General features: G+C 40.7%; 1 protein-coding gene across 1 annotated transcript in view; it reads right to left on the minus strand.

Moving 5' to 3' along the window:
- Positions 1 to 13,673, minus strand: part of TMOD3 (tropomodulin 3) — an 86,862-nt gene extending 73,189 nt beyond the window's left edge. The window contains exon 1 of the mRNA XM_070469274.1: positions 13,510 to 13,673. The gene's annotated coding sequence lies outside the window, so the exon portion shown is untranslated. The remainder of the gene's footprint in view (positions 1 to 13,509) is intronic.
- Positions 13,674 to 16,841: the final 3,168 nt, after the last annotated feature.

The raw sequence follows: 16,841 nt of genomic DNA on the forward strand, positions 1-16,841 counted from the left end.
ATAAATGCTTTCTTGGAAAGTTGCCAAATAAAGCAAATTTCTACAGATCATTTCCTATTTTCCCATAATAAAATTAGAAATGTTTCTATGAAAACGTGAATTCCCAATACATCATAAATTATAAGAATGAATGCAAAAGAATTTTAGTCATGAATTAAATACAAGTTTTATTAATATATTAAAAATGCTGAAGTATAAAGCTGCACATGCACTTCTGCCTTGTTATTTCATTTTTTCTTTTTAAAGTAAATTTACAAGTAACTTCTGTCTCTATTTCAAGTAAATTTTAAAACCAAGACACTCAAAAATAAAACAGTACTAGAAGATATTAGGGAAAAGACTTTAGAACAAGGAAAACAGACTGGGAAAACAGATTTAGAATCTAGGAAAGAGGCGTTTGGGAAACAGGCTTCATAAATGCTTTAGTTTCAGAAGGTGATAGTATAAGAAATTTTAGAGGAGTCATTCAACCCTATTAATTCATCCATGTCCATTCCTCAAATCTGGCACTTTTCTCTATTACCACAAAATATACTAATGGTAAACAAATGATCCCTATGGTCTTTCTAAAAGTCTAGGATCACTCAAGTTTTAAAAATAAGGGCCTTGAAACCAACTCTGGAAGGGCTCATAAGAACCAGAGACAAATTAGAGAAATAAAGAAACAGGGAGAGTGTGCACTAGATCTCCAGCAGTCCCTTTTGAGTTCTGTATCACGCACATTTAATTTTAAACTTAAATAACAAAAAAATCATTCATTATATTTTGCAGTTGTGGATGAAAAACAGTGACAGATATTGCCTCTGAGTTTATGCATGCCATAACAAAAAGTTTCATTCAGTTCAGTTCAGTCGCTCAGTCGTGTCCGACTCTTTGCGACCCCATGAACTGCAGCACGCCAGGTCTCCCTGTCCATCACCAACTCCCAGAGTTTACTCAAACTCATGTCCATTGAGTTGGTGATGCCATCTAGCCATCTCATCCTCTGTTGTCCCCTTCTCCTCCTGCCCCTAATCCCTCCCAGCATCAGGGTCTTTTCCAATGGAGTTTCAGCTTCAGCATCAGTCCTTCCAATGAACACCCAGGACTGATCTAGAATGGACTGGTTGGATCTCTTTGCAGTCCAAGGGACTCTCAAGAGTCTTCTCCAACACCACAGTTCAAAAGCATCAATTCTTCGGTGCTCAGCTTTCTTCACAGTCCAACTCTCACATCCATACATGACCACTGGAAAAACCATAGCCTTGACTAGACGGACCTTTGTTGGTCGCTGCTTTTTACTATTAAAAGAATTTCAGAAAATTAAGGGGAAAACCTAACAATTTATAAGACCAATAGTAAAAATCATTTAAAGAGATATATAATTATCAATTCTCCAAAGCTCCAGAAGCTTGGGACCAAAAGCCCTATATAATTAAAACTCAAACTGGGAAGGGGCCGGTTTTGGGGTGTGTTTCTCTAAGGAAAGATCAAGAAAAATCACTTTAGCTTTTCCAAAGTTCTGTGCAGGCCTTTAAAGACTTCTGTTTCTGGACTCTGCCTCTTCCCAGGAATGGTTCCAGTACCTAGAAAATTTCTGGAGTCTCATAAAGAGAGGAAGTGAAAACAATGCTTTACCAAGCCCTCTCTCCTAGGGACAAATGAACTCCTTGCCTGACTAAGCTTTTGCTTTCCTGCTCCAGTTACCCAACTACACTTCCTGAAACTGCTTCTACATTAATTACATTTGTTTGCTCAGAATTCATTTTTATTTGTTAACGGTTTGTATTTTGACTTTTCTTAGGTGATTTTGCTAAAACTCCACCTTCCTACTTTTTAACTAAGGATTATTAGGAATCTTCAGCTCTAATCAAGCTGGCTCAAGGTCACACAAATATCCTAAAGTTCACCTTTACATCTGTGCCTCATTTGTTGCAATGGACTGCACTTCTCTTCAACAATCCTCCCTGCCCCAGTGCCAAATTTCACTTCTCCTTCCTATCCAAATTTGCATACCCTTCAAAGATTAGCTCAAGTCCATCTTCCTCAAAGCCTTTCCTAGCTCCTCCCAGCCTACTTGGCCTCTTTTTCACTCTGAAGGTTAACACTTTAACGATGCTCAAGATGCACCACACTATTTAGCACCAGCACTTTCATTAATTCAGGTGTCTGGCGCCCTGCCTGCTATGAATGCATGCTCCCCTTGGACTGTGCCTTACTCCTACGTGGTGAAGTATTTCATACATAACGTTGGAGAAATAGCACATGTGTGACTTTTAGGGATACCACTCATTTTACCCTAATCAATTTCAGGCGACCAAGGACACACCAAGCTTTGCCATAGCAATTAATTTTCAGACTAACATGGAGAAGTAGTTATGTTTGGAGAGGCGCATGCCTACAATTTATATAACATATCTTGATGTCTCAAGGGGTAGGAATTAGGGTATAATTCTTATCAGGTGAAGAATACCTAACAGGAAAGAGTGAGTCCCCTCCCTTAATGCCAAAAAGGAGCCATTCTTCAAGAAAACAGCACTCTCCCAACACTTTGACTTTGTGTCCCAAGTATAGAGAATGTCACTGTTAATGAGATACTATGGTATCCCAAGTGAATAACTGAAGCAATGACCAACAGATGGAGACGTGTAAGCAACCACTTGGCAACCAGGAGCAAGATCACACAGCCCACCACAAGTGATCTCAGGAACAAAAAGGGAGAAGGCCAAGATGACTATCCTCCTTTAGACTAAAGGCAGCACTCAATAATTTTTGAGAAGAGAAAGTTATTTGCTGTTACTGAATTGTACACTTAAAGCAGATAAATTTTACATACATAAATTATGCTTCAGCAAAACTGTTTAAAAAACTTCGGGGTGACTTGAGCTGGAGTACTTGCATGTGGTGAAGCATCTAACAGTCCCGTAAGGAAAGGGTACCACAGGTTTTTATTGGAATTTCAAGACAGAAGGCACAAAACCTCTGGTGCAAAAGCTGAAAATTTTCATCATATTATGAAAGTAGATCTTCCAATAAAATAATAAAAATTATCAAAATATAGTCTTTGAGAAATACATATACACACAATAAAAACCAAACCATATAAAACTAATGAAACAGAACTGTTCAGCTAGTGGGGATAGTTTCAGAGAAAGGAGAAATGGAAGCAGTGCGGTGGAAAGAAAAACTAATATTTTAAGACTGGTGATAGTTGGAAAAAAGCAGAAGTGATGAAAGAAAGGAAATCTTAGAAATCATTGCTATTGGTCAAGAAGCTTGGTTTACTATCCCCAAGGTCATAATGTCTGCCTTGGCATATGTTCTTTTAGAAAGGGCTAAGGAATATTTTTCCTTTAACAGCAAACAAAGGAAATCAAGAAAGCCACACAGAAAGAAGTAAAGGCAACTTAATTTAATGCAGACAAGGGGAGGAGGTTACTAAGAGCTTAGTATAAGACCCCAAACAGGAATTTAGGATAATATTCAAATGGACACTTATGATGCCAACTATAAACTAAAATTTTTAAGTGTGAGAATAAGACTGTCTATATCTTTCTTACATCCTAGAAACAAATTTCTTTCATAAACCTGAGTTCTCAGATTAACAAAGAGGCCATATGTCATACTCCAACATAATGAAGAGAAAAATAAAGGAATGATTTTTATTTGCATACCTGTTATGTGTCAGCTACTTTAGCAAATACATCTCCTCATAGCAAAATATTTAAAATATTGCTATCCCCATTTCATAGATGATGAAACTGAGGCTCAGGATAACAAGCCTGCCCGAGGATATACAACTTCTTTCTCAACAATGGATGTGAGATTTGAATCTGACCCTAAAATCCGTGCTTTTTACACTCTATCACGCTGCCTCTATAAAATACTTTCTACCATGTTTTTACTTTTATGTTACTACACACCACATAAATAACAGAAGCAAGTTGCTGAAAATGGCAGCAATTGGCAACAAGAAGCCACAGCTGGAGGCAAAGAGAAGGAAAAACCATAAAACAACACAAAAGTGTGGGACAATTTAATATAACTACCCAAAAACTGCCAACAACCTCAGAAGGCAAATCAGTAGCACAGAATAATACCTGATGCACAAGTGTATGCATGTTCAGCTGAACACAATGAACTCTGAATTCTATATCCTCCAAATCATCTTAAAAGAATTTACTAACAGGAAGAGCTTTCTACTGCATTTTACTAAAAATGACATTTAAAATAGATTTTTAAAAAGATCTTAGTCTTCTTACAGTCTTTAGTCTTCTTACACTTTGCAAACTTAGGCAAGCTAGTGAGCAACCTTTTGTCTCTGTTTTCTCATCTGTAAAATGAGAATAATAATAGTACCTATCTCAGGAAGCTGATATATTAATTCATCAAATGAATACATATAAATCAAAACAGTTCCTGACACAGAGCAAATGTTCGGTAAATTTTGGCTAATAAAGTCATTATCTTCAAAGTTCATTTTAAAGGAATACCTTCATTAGTTCATGCTAGGTAAATGAGATATCATACTGAGATCTATACAATCCAAGTAATTAATTGAAAATTCTGGGTGAGAGCAATGAAGACTAAAAAAAGATTATAAAAAAGTGAGAGATGACAAATGTACAAAGAAAGCAGTACAAGAGAGATGGTAAGTCACCACTTTGCCTACACTTCTATCAACATTTATCTCATAATCAGTTGCTTAATATCTATTTTCTTCATAAGCCAAGAGTCTTTTAAGGGCAGGCACTTATTTTTATATTACCAGCTCAGCACAGAGCTTGCAGCATAGCAGATACTAAATGTATAACAAAATTAGAAGGGAGTGGGACTCAGTAAGATTTGAGATCAATGATGGGAGTACCTGATTTTACCAGTCCTAACAGGACTGGGGGCACAGTCAGTAAAAACTTATTAGTGCTTTTTATTTAATTATTATCAATATTCTACTCCTCTATTCCTTCTGAACTAGGAAATACATTTCAAAAATGTTTTAAAAATAGTCTGCTCTAAAATGAGAAATCTTTCAAGAGATGATAAAACAAACTTTGGTAATTTATTTTTAATATTAAACATATTGCTCTGATTTGCCTGTTATGCCCCAAAGTTAATTCTAATGGTCAGCAAGTGGAAAGTGAAGTCGCTCAGTCATGTCTGACTCTTTGTAGCCCCATGGACTGTAGCCTACCAGGTTCCTCCATCCATGGGATTTTCCAGGCCAGAAGTCATAGCAATAAACTGATACTAAAGAGATACACCTACTTTTTAGCTGTCAATCTGCCAGATGCAGTGCAGATACAAAAACACAATGACCTCTGGTACCAAAGTAAGCATGGCTGGGGACGACTAACCCTAAACCCCCTTGTCTGAGACCACCCTTACCCAGGCCTTACGAAGCACACAGCCGTAACAACGCCTCTTTCCTCACAGATGTTCAGTCCAGTGAGTACCCCCAGGCTAAGGACAGACCAAATCCATCTTCAGGAAACTGAAAAGCTGAGAGACAAAACCTAAGTTGAGAGATCATATATCATCCAGTCTAGTCTGGAGGCAGCCTCATAGCAAGCCAAAGTCACAAATTAAGCTGAAGCTGGGGGGAAACAGAAGCCAAAGGAAAATAGAAAGTCAGGAGAGGATGGGGCAGGGCTGGGACATTTGCCACAGGTGTAAGCTTTAAGAGGGCACCAAGAAACTCAGTTACAAAGACAGAAAATATTTTTAAAAATCCAAATCACTGTTCTGGAATGGAGTGGAGGCACAGAAAGAAGCTGAAGAGTTCTGCAAACTGTTCAGAGGGAGGAAGGACAGGGGCTTTCCAAGTGCCTGCTCTGGGTTCCAGCTGTAGTCGGGTGCAGGGAGCTCAGGTGCCTTAACTGGGTAACACCCACTACAACTCTCAGCCCTTCTGCCATACCTTCGAGTAAGCTAGCTTAAGCGGGTAGTGTTCTGAGACCTAAGAACCCTGATTAATAAACTCTATTTTGGGAAAATGAGATATGCACATAAGACTTTTGCTTGTGTGTGTTTTGTTTTTTAAATCAAGGCAACATATAAATAACTGACAAAAGAATGGTACCAGCAGTTAGTGCTACAGAAGTTCAGAGATCACTGTGGGTGATCAGGGAAGGATCTCCTAGCCAGATAGCAGGGAGGAGCTATATTTGAAGCTAGAAGATCAAAGTACATGTTCAAAAGGGATGGGAGGAGGATGAGAAGGGAGCCAGGGAAAGGAGAGGAAGAAACTTAAAAGGGGAAGGCGTAATCCTCACATATTCTGTATTACAGCAACGAAGTAAACACGGTTCCCTGCTCTTCTGCCTCCAGCCCTCAGATAAAACTGCTCATTACACCTGAAATGTCCTTTCACCTCTGCTCATGTTGAAATCCATTCTTTCAGGGACCGGTTCAAACATTTCTTTGAAGAGGCTCCCCTAGTATCTGACTCAAAAGGAGTTATAAACCAGGACTCCTATTTGGCAATGGGAAAAGACAGACAAGAGGAAATGGCAGATGGGAAGGCTAACTAAGAAGCTGAATGCAGTGACGAGAACTGTACCCTGGTGGAGAGCAAATGATGTCTTAGAGGAGAATAGGAAGTGAGCCTCTTTGACAAGGAGGACTAACAGGGGCTCAAAAGTGGCAAAGCAAAAGCAGGTGTAGCTGCACAGAGGGCTTGGCAGAGATAAAAATGTGTCAATCTGCCAAGGTCCATTTCTGTGTATGGCTCTATGATCTTCTCTAAGATACTGTAGTTCTTGGGACAAACAAATGGAGGGGGTTGACTTTTAAATAATCCTTTACTGATTTTTCCTAATCATAATAATCTTTCTTCCCTACCTCCCCACTTCTCCATCCCAACCACCCCTCCAATCCCACCTTCAAGCCAAGCAAAGTAGCTCAGAGGCCATTATGACAAAGGCGGAGGTGGGGGGGGGGGCGGTCAGGTGGGAAAGAACAGTTCTTTAAGAATACTAACTTGGGTTAATAATCACCCACCATGAACAAAAATAAATCCTGGGGTTATATCAAATCTAAGCTAACCACAGCAATCTTACCTACAAGTCTATATATTGGTACATATTAAATAATACAAACATCAGACAATTGCTACTGATCTAACAGATTGAAAGTTTTAGGCAGTGTTTTAACACCAGGAGAATGTACCTGAACACTCAACTTGCCATTAGTTCTCATTCACTCTTGCCCACTCATGCCTCATTTCCTCCCAGCTTACCATATTTTCACCCATTTTCTCACTTGCGCTTCAGGAGTTACGTTCACATGTGCGTGCTTGTAGTGATATTAGTGCTTAGATGTGCCCAGATATGAAACTGTTAAAGAGCAATCTCCATGTATCAATTAACTTAAGATTTTCAGTTTGTCTTGGTGTGTTTGTGTTCCTCCCTCAGAGAGTAGGTGTAAGTGTTTGACCACACATACCGGAGGGAGTGTCTCTCTCTACAGGTCAAAAAGGGAGCATGTCTGTGGAGGAACCTAGCCTGTGGTACAATTCTCAAAGTGAATTATTAAAAGGGTGAAATAAAAAATAGAAAACAAGCAAAAAGAAGAAAAAAAAGAAAGACAATAAGGGCAAAAGAGGTCCATCACAAAAGATGATGTATTGTATGATACCATTTATATGAAATGTCAAGAACAGGCAAATTCATAGACAGAAAGTACAACAGTTACCTATGGCTGGGGGGGGGGGGTTTGGGAGGAAGTGGGTAGTGACTACTAACAGGCAAGAGGTTACTTTTTGATGTGATGAGAATTTTCTAAAATGAATTGTGGTGATGGTTACCCAACTCTATGAATATACTGAAATCCACTGTCTTTTACACTTTAAACAAGTGAACTGTATGCTGTGGTTGTTCAGTTGCTCAGTCGTGTCCGACTCTTTTCGACCTCATGGACTGCAACACACCAGGCTTCCCTGTCCTTCACTATCTCCCGGAGTTTGCCCAAACTCATGTCCATTGAATTAGTGATGCCATCCAACCATCTCATCCTCTGTCGTCCCCTTCTCCTTCTGCCTTCAATCTTTCCTATCTTCAGGTTCTTTTCCAGTAAGTTGGCTCTTTGCATCAGGTGAACTGTATATGTGAATTATATTTCAATAAAGCTGTTATACATTAAAAAGAAAGAGAATAAGGAAACCAAAGTTGTCCTGCATTTCCATGGAAGGGTAACCCTATCTTTGAAAATTTCAACTGTCTTCTACTTCAATTTCAATCAAACTTTAGTTTCAAGATTTCCCACTGCTAAGTCCCCTAGTGGTCTCATCTCCATCTCCAGCTTTATTTGTCTTTACTAACAAGGGTGACCACATACAGAACGCGGTGTCCACTGGTTACCACAGAAAAGGACATGTAGACTATGATTTCAACCATACAAAAATAAGTATGTGGATGAATAAAGCCTGGAAGGAAATGAGAAAAAACAAAATAGTTATATTAGAGTAATATGGTTATGGTGATATTCTTTTAAAAATGTTACTGTATTGAGTTATCAGTCAATAAAATCTGATAATCTGATAACCAAGAAAAACTTAGAAATTGTTTCAAGACAAATTCAGGAACTGTGTGTCAAAAAGGATTGGACTGAAGTAGTGTAGCAGAAAGATGAAAACTAAAATGCATGAATTTTATATATATGTGTGTATGTGTATATATACGTGTCAGTCACTCAGTTGTGTCTGACTCTTAGCGACCCCGTGGACTGTAGCCCACCAGGCTCCTCTATCCATGGGAATTTCCAGGCAAGAATAATGGAGTGGGTTGCCACTGGGTCTCCTGCATTGCAGGCAGATTCTTTACCATCTGAGTCAACAGGAAAGCCATGTGTGTGTGTGTGTGTTTGTGTGTGAACAAAGGCAGGTGTCTTCCTGCTTGTGTGTGTGTGTGTGTGTGTGTGTGAGTGAACAAAGGCAGGTGTCTTCCTGCTTGCTTCCACAGAAGAGAGTATAGAAATTAATAGACCAACCATGTAACTTAAACAGGGGACTTGCTGGTAAGAGTATCAAAACCAATTATGTGTACATGCAGATCCTCTAACTTTATAAAGGCTAAATTGGCTTTCCTCACCCTGAAAAGACGGCAGGGCCTCAGGACCATTCCTTGATCCCACTGAATGCTTCCTATATTAACACAATACTAAGCAGCCTTGGGGCTTCCCTGGTGGCTCAGAGGGTAAAGCATCTGCCTGCAATGCGAGAAACCCGGGTTCGATCCCCGGGTCAGGAAGATCCCCTGGAGGAGGAAATGGCAACCCACTCCAGTATTCTTGCCTGGGAAATCCCGGAGGAGCCTGGTAGGCTAAGGCCAGCTGGTGGCAAAGAATCAGACCCACTGAGCATGCAAGCATGCAAAGCACGCAACATCCTTAATCATAGAAAAAAAGCAAATTAAAACCGTAATGAGGTACCATTTTATATACTTTACTACGACTAAAATAAAGACGGCTGATGGCACTAAAATTTGGCAACATTTAAAATTAAAATTTGGCAACTAAAACTCATATAAACCACTTTGGAGACTTGTTTGGCAACTTTTTAAAAAAAATTAAACATACATCTTACCCTATGACTCAGTAAATCCACTCTTAGGTACTTATAAAGAGAAATAAAACACTTATCCACACAAGACTCATAAAATGTTCATAACAACTTTATTCATAACAACTCAAATCTAGAAATAGCCCAAATATCCATCAAGAGGAAATGAGATCCACAAATTGGGGTACATTCATACAACGGAATACTATCCATCAGTAAAAGAGAAAGCACTGATACAACATACCACTGATACACACAACACTGACAAATCTCAGAAACATTATGTTACAGAAAAGAAGTGGACACCAAAAAAAGCACATCCTACTGTGTGACTCCATTTATGTCAAGTCCAAGGCTAAGCAAAACAAAGCTATGATGTCAGAGGCAGGCAGTAGGAAAGTGGTGGCCTTCGGAGGATGTGTAAAGGGAACGCTGTGAGGGGGCATGCGGGTACTTTCTATGGTGATAAGAATATGTTCCATCTCGTTAGTAGAAGTTACAGTGTATACAATGGACAGAACTCCTTGAATTGGACATTGAAGATGTGTGCATTCCAATGAATGTGAATTATACCTCAGTGGAAAAAAAAAAAGAAAAAAAAAAAATACAATGCAGTGCTCCGCTTCATGATAGCAGTTAATGATTTTGTTTCAAATGAAATTTTAGACTACCGCACACATATTCAATTACTTGCTATTCAACTCTCTATTCCTTCGTTATTGTAACCCACCTAATGGATTACAGATGCCTATAGGTATATAGATCAAAAGTATATGCGTTCATGTTCAGGTTTCATTAACATCAAATCAACTTTGACTATTCACAAATTTCAATACATACCTAATGGACTGTGAGAAGTTCAGTAAAATTTTGTTTTCTAATATGATTTTATAGTTGTCATTTTAGAGGGTCTGAAATAAAACTGAGAAAGGAAAAGGCAGCTAAATTGGACGTCAGCAAGGACGGAAGATAGTACTTTGGCAACCATTACAACCCAAAGAATAAGGCTCTCAACTACCTCAATCAAGACAGAGTCATGTATGTTTAAATTTAAGGACAACTGAAAAGCATGAAGAATAATTTGCCAGGTAATTTGATCTTTAAAAGATAACATATCCTAAATAACAAGAGCAGTGTACATCACACAGACACCTAAAACTCACTGAGTCCTCCTCCGTGCCTCTATCCAGGTCTGTTTTCACCTTCACCACCTCTTAGCCTCCATAGAACACTGCTCAGATCTGATCTGCATAAAGCCACCTCACTCCAAGTTCCAAATAAATAAACTTATGAAGTTGCACTCTATTCTATGTAGATATATCATAAGTACATTCAAACAGTATAGAGAGTATAGCCTAGGGGAATGCAGATGATCACTTAGTGGGAAAAAGATGACCTCATTTGGTACCATGACTGTTGAAGATCTCTCCCTCTGAACTCCTACAGCATGTTTTTATTCCCTACAGACAAGCTTACAGTGCTCTGAACTATAAACAAGTACACATGCCTAATCTCAGAGACAGCAGACTCTCAGACAAAAAAAAAAAAAAATGTCTTCCATGTCTGTATTCACCAGGAGCTTACGGCAGGGTCTTGCACAGGTGCGGGCAAAACATATGTTGAATCAGTGAATTACTGAATTAATATGAGTGAAAACATGTGAAAGAGGAAGAGAGATGGAGAAAAACAGAATACAACAAAGAGAAAGGAGAAGGGAAGGAGCAAAAGAGAAAAAAGAAAGGGAGAAAACTTGTGAAGGCAATTATTTTTGTTAGCGAGAAGGATTATTATTTTTTTAATAATGAAAGAGAATTTGAAAAGGCCATTGCTATGCATCTCATATCACAGCTATCAGCACTGGTCTTTAAACTGTCATTATAAACACCCTGAAACATCTCTCTGCCCTTCATATTCAAAGTGTCATCTCCCAATGCAGCTACAGTAATCCCTATCTGACCAGAAGATACAAAGGCCCCACTTCAAACCTACTAGACACTGGGTAATTTGGTGAGAAGCACCACTCTACCCCATTCAAGTCCTTTCTGTTGTAATGAATCTACATTTCATTTAAATAAACCAGCAGCTGAAAGTTGAAAAATCTGATTAGAGGAACCTGAGCACTGTAGCTGGATTTGACCTCTAAGTACTTAATTTTAGGTAAAGTTATTTATTGCAGAGTAATTTGACCTGGAAGATATACCACAAAACTTTGGAATCAGTCATAACAACACACACACAAATTGAGCATTAGGTTAGTGACATCCTAAAGAACTATTTTTGTTCCTTCAAAAATATTTTGTTGCCTAGTACAAGGGCTTGGAATGACAGGTGTGGCCAATGTTTCCTGAATGAATAAAATGAATTTTTAAAGTCAGGTATTTAGGGATGATAATCTTGAGGTCATCAGGCTGAACAACCTCATTTTAAAGATGAGCAAACTAGAAATCCTGAGAGCTTTGAAAGCAAGCTAGCTAAACAAGCCAAAATATACTGCATCTGACATTTTCCCTTTTTCTTCCTTTCCTTGAAATGTGTTAAGTGATTCTAAGTATTCTAATAAAATAACTCTGGCTCTTAAAAGAAATGAGAGGGTTAAAAAAAAAAAACTGCCAAAGGACTTCCCTGGTGATACAGTGGATAAGAGTCTGTCTCCCAAGGCAGGGGACATGGGCTTGATCCCTGATAGGGTAAGATTCCACAGGCGGTGTGCAACTAAGCCTGAGAGCCACAAATACTGAGTCTGTGTGCTGCAACTAGTAAAGTCGCTTGGCCTTTTTAACCTGTGTCATGGAAATGAGAAGTCCTCGCACCCAAGGAAGAATACTCCCACCCACCCCCGTGTCGGCACAACTAGACAAGCCTGCCTGAGGCAATGAAGATCCAGAACAACCAAATAAATAAAAATTTTAAAAAGTGCCTGGACTAGGAAGGAGAGACTAGCAAAGGTAAATGAAGTTGAAGAAAATTATTTTTCTAAGCCTAATACATTTTTGGACAGGCCAATTAATCAATTTAATCTGAAGGAATTCTCAGAAAAAAGAAACACGAGGTGCATGAAAATGTTACAAACCAAGGGAGACCGCACATAACTAGCTTAAATCTCCACAGGCTTATTTCCTGTTCAAGTATGACCTCCTGGGATTACGTTTTACTGCAATGTTCAACACCAGATGACTTTTGGTTTTAAGAGAAGCCAAGGGCAAGTTGGAAATGCGATTCTTAACTAAACATAAAAAAAAAACCCAAACCAAAACAAACACAAAAAACCCCCCTATGTTCTCATTTGTTTGTAATCTGAATGCAGGCTTGCAGAGGTAACACCCCAATTTCTGTAAGCAAAAATATAACGACCCAGTCACGTCCTCAAAACAAACCAACATACAAACTTCACAGCCGGATCCAGCTGTGCTGCATGGGAGCCAGGAACTTATTCTAAGAGCAAATAGATCAAAACGGGGAACGCAAGACAAGCCAGATTTCAATCAAAAAGGAAAGGGTGTGCCCCGCTTTTTATTTTTTTCCTTTCCAACTTTCACCAGGCAGAAATCTTTGAAGGAGTCTTGGTGAAAAAAACCTTTAGACGCTAGTCCCCCGAGCTACACCCCGGCGAGGGGGAAGGGGCAGGCACCTCGAGTTCTCACGACAGCGGCCCGCGCGAGCTCCAGCCCGGAGGGGAAGGGGCCGGTCCCGAACCCCGCGAGGCCGGGCCCCCGAGTGATTCATCAGCAACTCGGGGTTCGCGCGCCTCCAACGCGGGCGACGCCCCAGCACGTCCCACGGCTGCTACCCCGGCTCGTCAGCTCTGAAGCAGCCCCCAGCGTCCCCACGCTCCCCGAGTGGGATCGGTAGGGAAGGAGATCTCAAGCCGAGCGGCTGGAAAGCGGCAACCTCTCCCGCCTCAGCCACCATGGCCGGTGCGACTCCCTGCCCGCGTCCGCAGACGGACTTCCTGGAAAGCACCGGGCTGGGCTTACCTGACTGGCGTCCTCTGCGGCCACCGACCTCCTTCACAAACCTGCCGGGACTGCCTGCCGCTCGGTTTCCAGTACCCGCCCGTCCTCCTGCGTCCGCCTCCCAGGGAGTGGTCGGATCCACCCGCCGGCGTTCCCCCGACTCGACGGCGCTGGTTCCCACTCCGCCCCCAGACGCGCGTGCGCACTCCCAGGTCGAGGGGGCATCCTGGGAGTTGTAGTCCGAGCGAGGAGGGCGAGACTCGGCGAAACCTTCGTGTTTTCTGTTTGGTGGACGTTGAAAGAGGCTGCGAATCCCAAGACTTAACAGCAGTCCGAGGAAAAGTCCTCTGCTAGTGGAATTATCTACCTTGGACCCTTTGGGAGCTATAAACAGAAGCTAAAGGCTCCTTAGTACATATTTCCTTTTTTTACTTTGAGTCGAGAGGGACTCACGGCAGGACATGTATGCTTGGTTGCTAATGTGAGGACATGACTTTGAGTCCTCTAAACTTTTCGTGAAAAACTGATAGAAAAAGAAACAAAGGACAAGGCACGAGAGAGACATAAATAAGGAGATGTCACCTCAAAGGCATTGTGACCCTAGTGAGCCTTAGGTATGAAAGCAGGGATGATGTTGCAGAGATCAGTTTCAGCCCCATCCCAACCTCGCATTTTAGCTACAAGCTGTACACAGGCAGTGGAACTGAACAGATATAAGTGGGACGAAAAAGAGAAGAGCTGCTTAGCGGGGAGCTGGGGCAGGTGGACACTCTGGAGGCGAATAGGAAAAGAGCAGGAATACTTTAGAAGACAGCTCTACGCTGGCCTATGAAATGGCTGCCTTTTTTCCTGTGCTCTGAGGAGAGGAAACAGCCAAGACCTCGCATTCATTAATCACTCGCCGGTAATTTTCCCGGTCTGCCCTTCAGGAATAAACCATTCCTCGGAGCAAGCTCCACTTTGATACGCCTTCTTAAAAAAAAAAAAAAGCATCCAGATAGAGGACTGAAGTGCCTGCTTGGGATACATTCCAGCTACACCCAGTATCAGTTCAGTTCGGTCGCTCAGTCGTGTCCGACTCTGCGACCCCGTGGACTGCAGCACTCCAGGCCTCCCTGTCCATCACCAACTCCCGGAGTTTACTCAAACTCATGTCCATTGAGTCGGTGATGCCATCCAACCATCTCATCCTCTGTCATCCCCTTCTCCTCCTGCCTTCAAGTCTTTTGCAGCATCAGGATCTTTTCAAATGAGTCAGCTCTTTGAATCAGGTGGCCAAAGTATTGGAGTTTCAGCTTCAACATCAGTCCTTCCAGTGAACACCCAGGACTGATCTCCTTTAGGATGGACTGGCTGGATCTCCTTGCAGTGACCACATCTAAGGCACATCAAACAATTTTCTAATACAGTCCAGGAAGATGGTGCTCTTACTGGATGAGCTGAATATCGGGATTCATTTGATAGTTCTATATTTCATTATAAGTTAATATATAGGTATTGTGGCTAACCAGAAAGTCTCTTTAGAGTTCATGCTACATCTCGGGAGAAACTGACAAACCGGAGTGTCTGAAATAGCAAGGAAGTAGAGTTGTCAAGGTATGGTTTATTTTAAGGACTTTGCAGTAATACAGCTCCTTCTGCTTTACTCTTTAGGCAGAGAGGGCTTTTAATTCAGTATCTGACAGATTTAAATATGACACATTTCCTCCCTGACCTTCCAATAAGGGGTGTTAGGAATACACTAAATATATTTTCTTTTTTAGCTCTTTAACTTGTCCCTAACAAATGCCTTCATCTTTTGAAAATAAAGTGATTTCGTGATGGATTCTTTTCCTTTCTTCAGACAAGTGTTATCATATTATAACGACAAGGCTGACAAATATGAATCTCCTAAACCCACATACATTAAATATCACAAATGGGGCCAGAGGCATTAAGAATAACATTTGAGTATTGGATAAAACTGTAAAAGCAAAACAAAACCCAGAATCTTCCTCACTGCTTTCTCTAACTATAATCTAATTCTCTATACAAGTGCCAGAATGGGTCTTTTTAAAACAAATCAGATCATATCACCCCCTGCTCCAAACCACTTAGGGCTTCCCAAAATATTTGCAATACAATCCAAAGTTACCACCCTCACCAGTCCTTACGTGATTATTTTATTTCCTACCACACACACACTCTTTCTCTCTGCTCCAGTAACTTCAAGTTCTTTCCACTATACTGGAAAATGCATTCCTCCCAAATACTCCTGGCTCATACCCTCATTTTCATGAGGGTTCTTTTCAAATGTCACCTCTGAAATGTCTTCTCTGATCATCTTACCCTTTCTCCCCTTTACTTTGTCTTCTTAGCACCCTGTTGCTACCTAATATCTTGCTTGATATACTAATGTAAGCTCCAGGAGTTCATATCATTTACCCCTCTCTTCCTAGCATCTGCAACAATGCCTGACATATAGTAGGTATTCAATAAATACGTGAAATAAATAACCTTCCCTCCCCCTCCTGCACATGAGTGGGACACAGGACCACAGGGTTCATGGTCAAGACCAGTCAAGGTTCTGATGCAGCCATAAACACCAGCTGTGAGAGGATTTGGCTCCACAGGCAAGATCCAGTGAAACTCATCCTGAAATGGAGACAGAGCTCTCTTTTTAAAGGACTACGCTTTATGAGTTGCCATTATTAGCTTACAGTTAGAAAAGCACAGTTGTGGAAGAGGGGGGAAAAAAGGCAAAACCTGAAAATTATATTTACACAGTTAAATGGAAAGGGTAATCTAACTAAAAGGTTAATCTGACTAAATAATCTAACTAAATGGCGGATTTCAATATTGTTCCCAATTATTTACTCTCTTGTAAAGACTGCTTTACCCACTGTTATATGATTTGGAGTGCCTCCCTATAAATATTTTCAGGTTTCTTTTCCATCTTTCTTCACACAAATGTTGTCATATCATCATCGCAAAACTTATAAACATGAATTTGCTTTGGCCAGTAAAATGAGTGGAAGTGATGATAAGACATTTTTGAGTGGCGGCTTTAAGAGTGCTATTTCCACCCGTGTGCTTACTCTTTCCTTCTACCAGGAGAATGGCATGTCCCAGATCGAGTCTTGTCCTTCTGCCTGGATTTTAGAATAGGTCACATGGAATCAGAGCTTTGGCCAAAAGCAGGTGTTGACACGTAACGGGAGCAAGAAGTAAACTGAGAGTTAGGTTTGTTTGTTACTATAGACTGACCTAGCAAAGCTGACTACTGCAGTGCCTATTCCATGAAAGGTGAGCCTCTGAAATAGAAGTGGTATGGCACTCCAATCCCATGCATTTAACACCACTTCAAGTAATTG

This window comes from Odocoileus virginianus, chromosome 6 (genome assembly GCF_023699985.2).
Source record: "Odocoileus virginianus isolate 20LAN1187 ecotype Illinois chromosome 6, Ovbor_1.2, whole genome shotgun sequence".
NCBI classification, from domain to species: domain Eukaryota; kingdom Metazoa; phylum Chordata; class Mammalia; order Artiodactyla; family Cervidae; genus Odocoileus; species Odocoileus virginianus.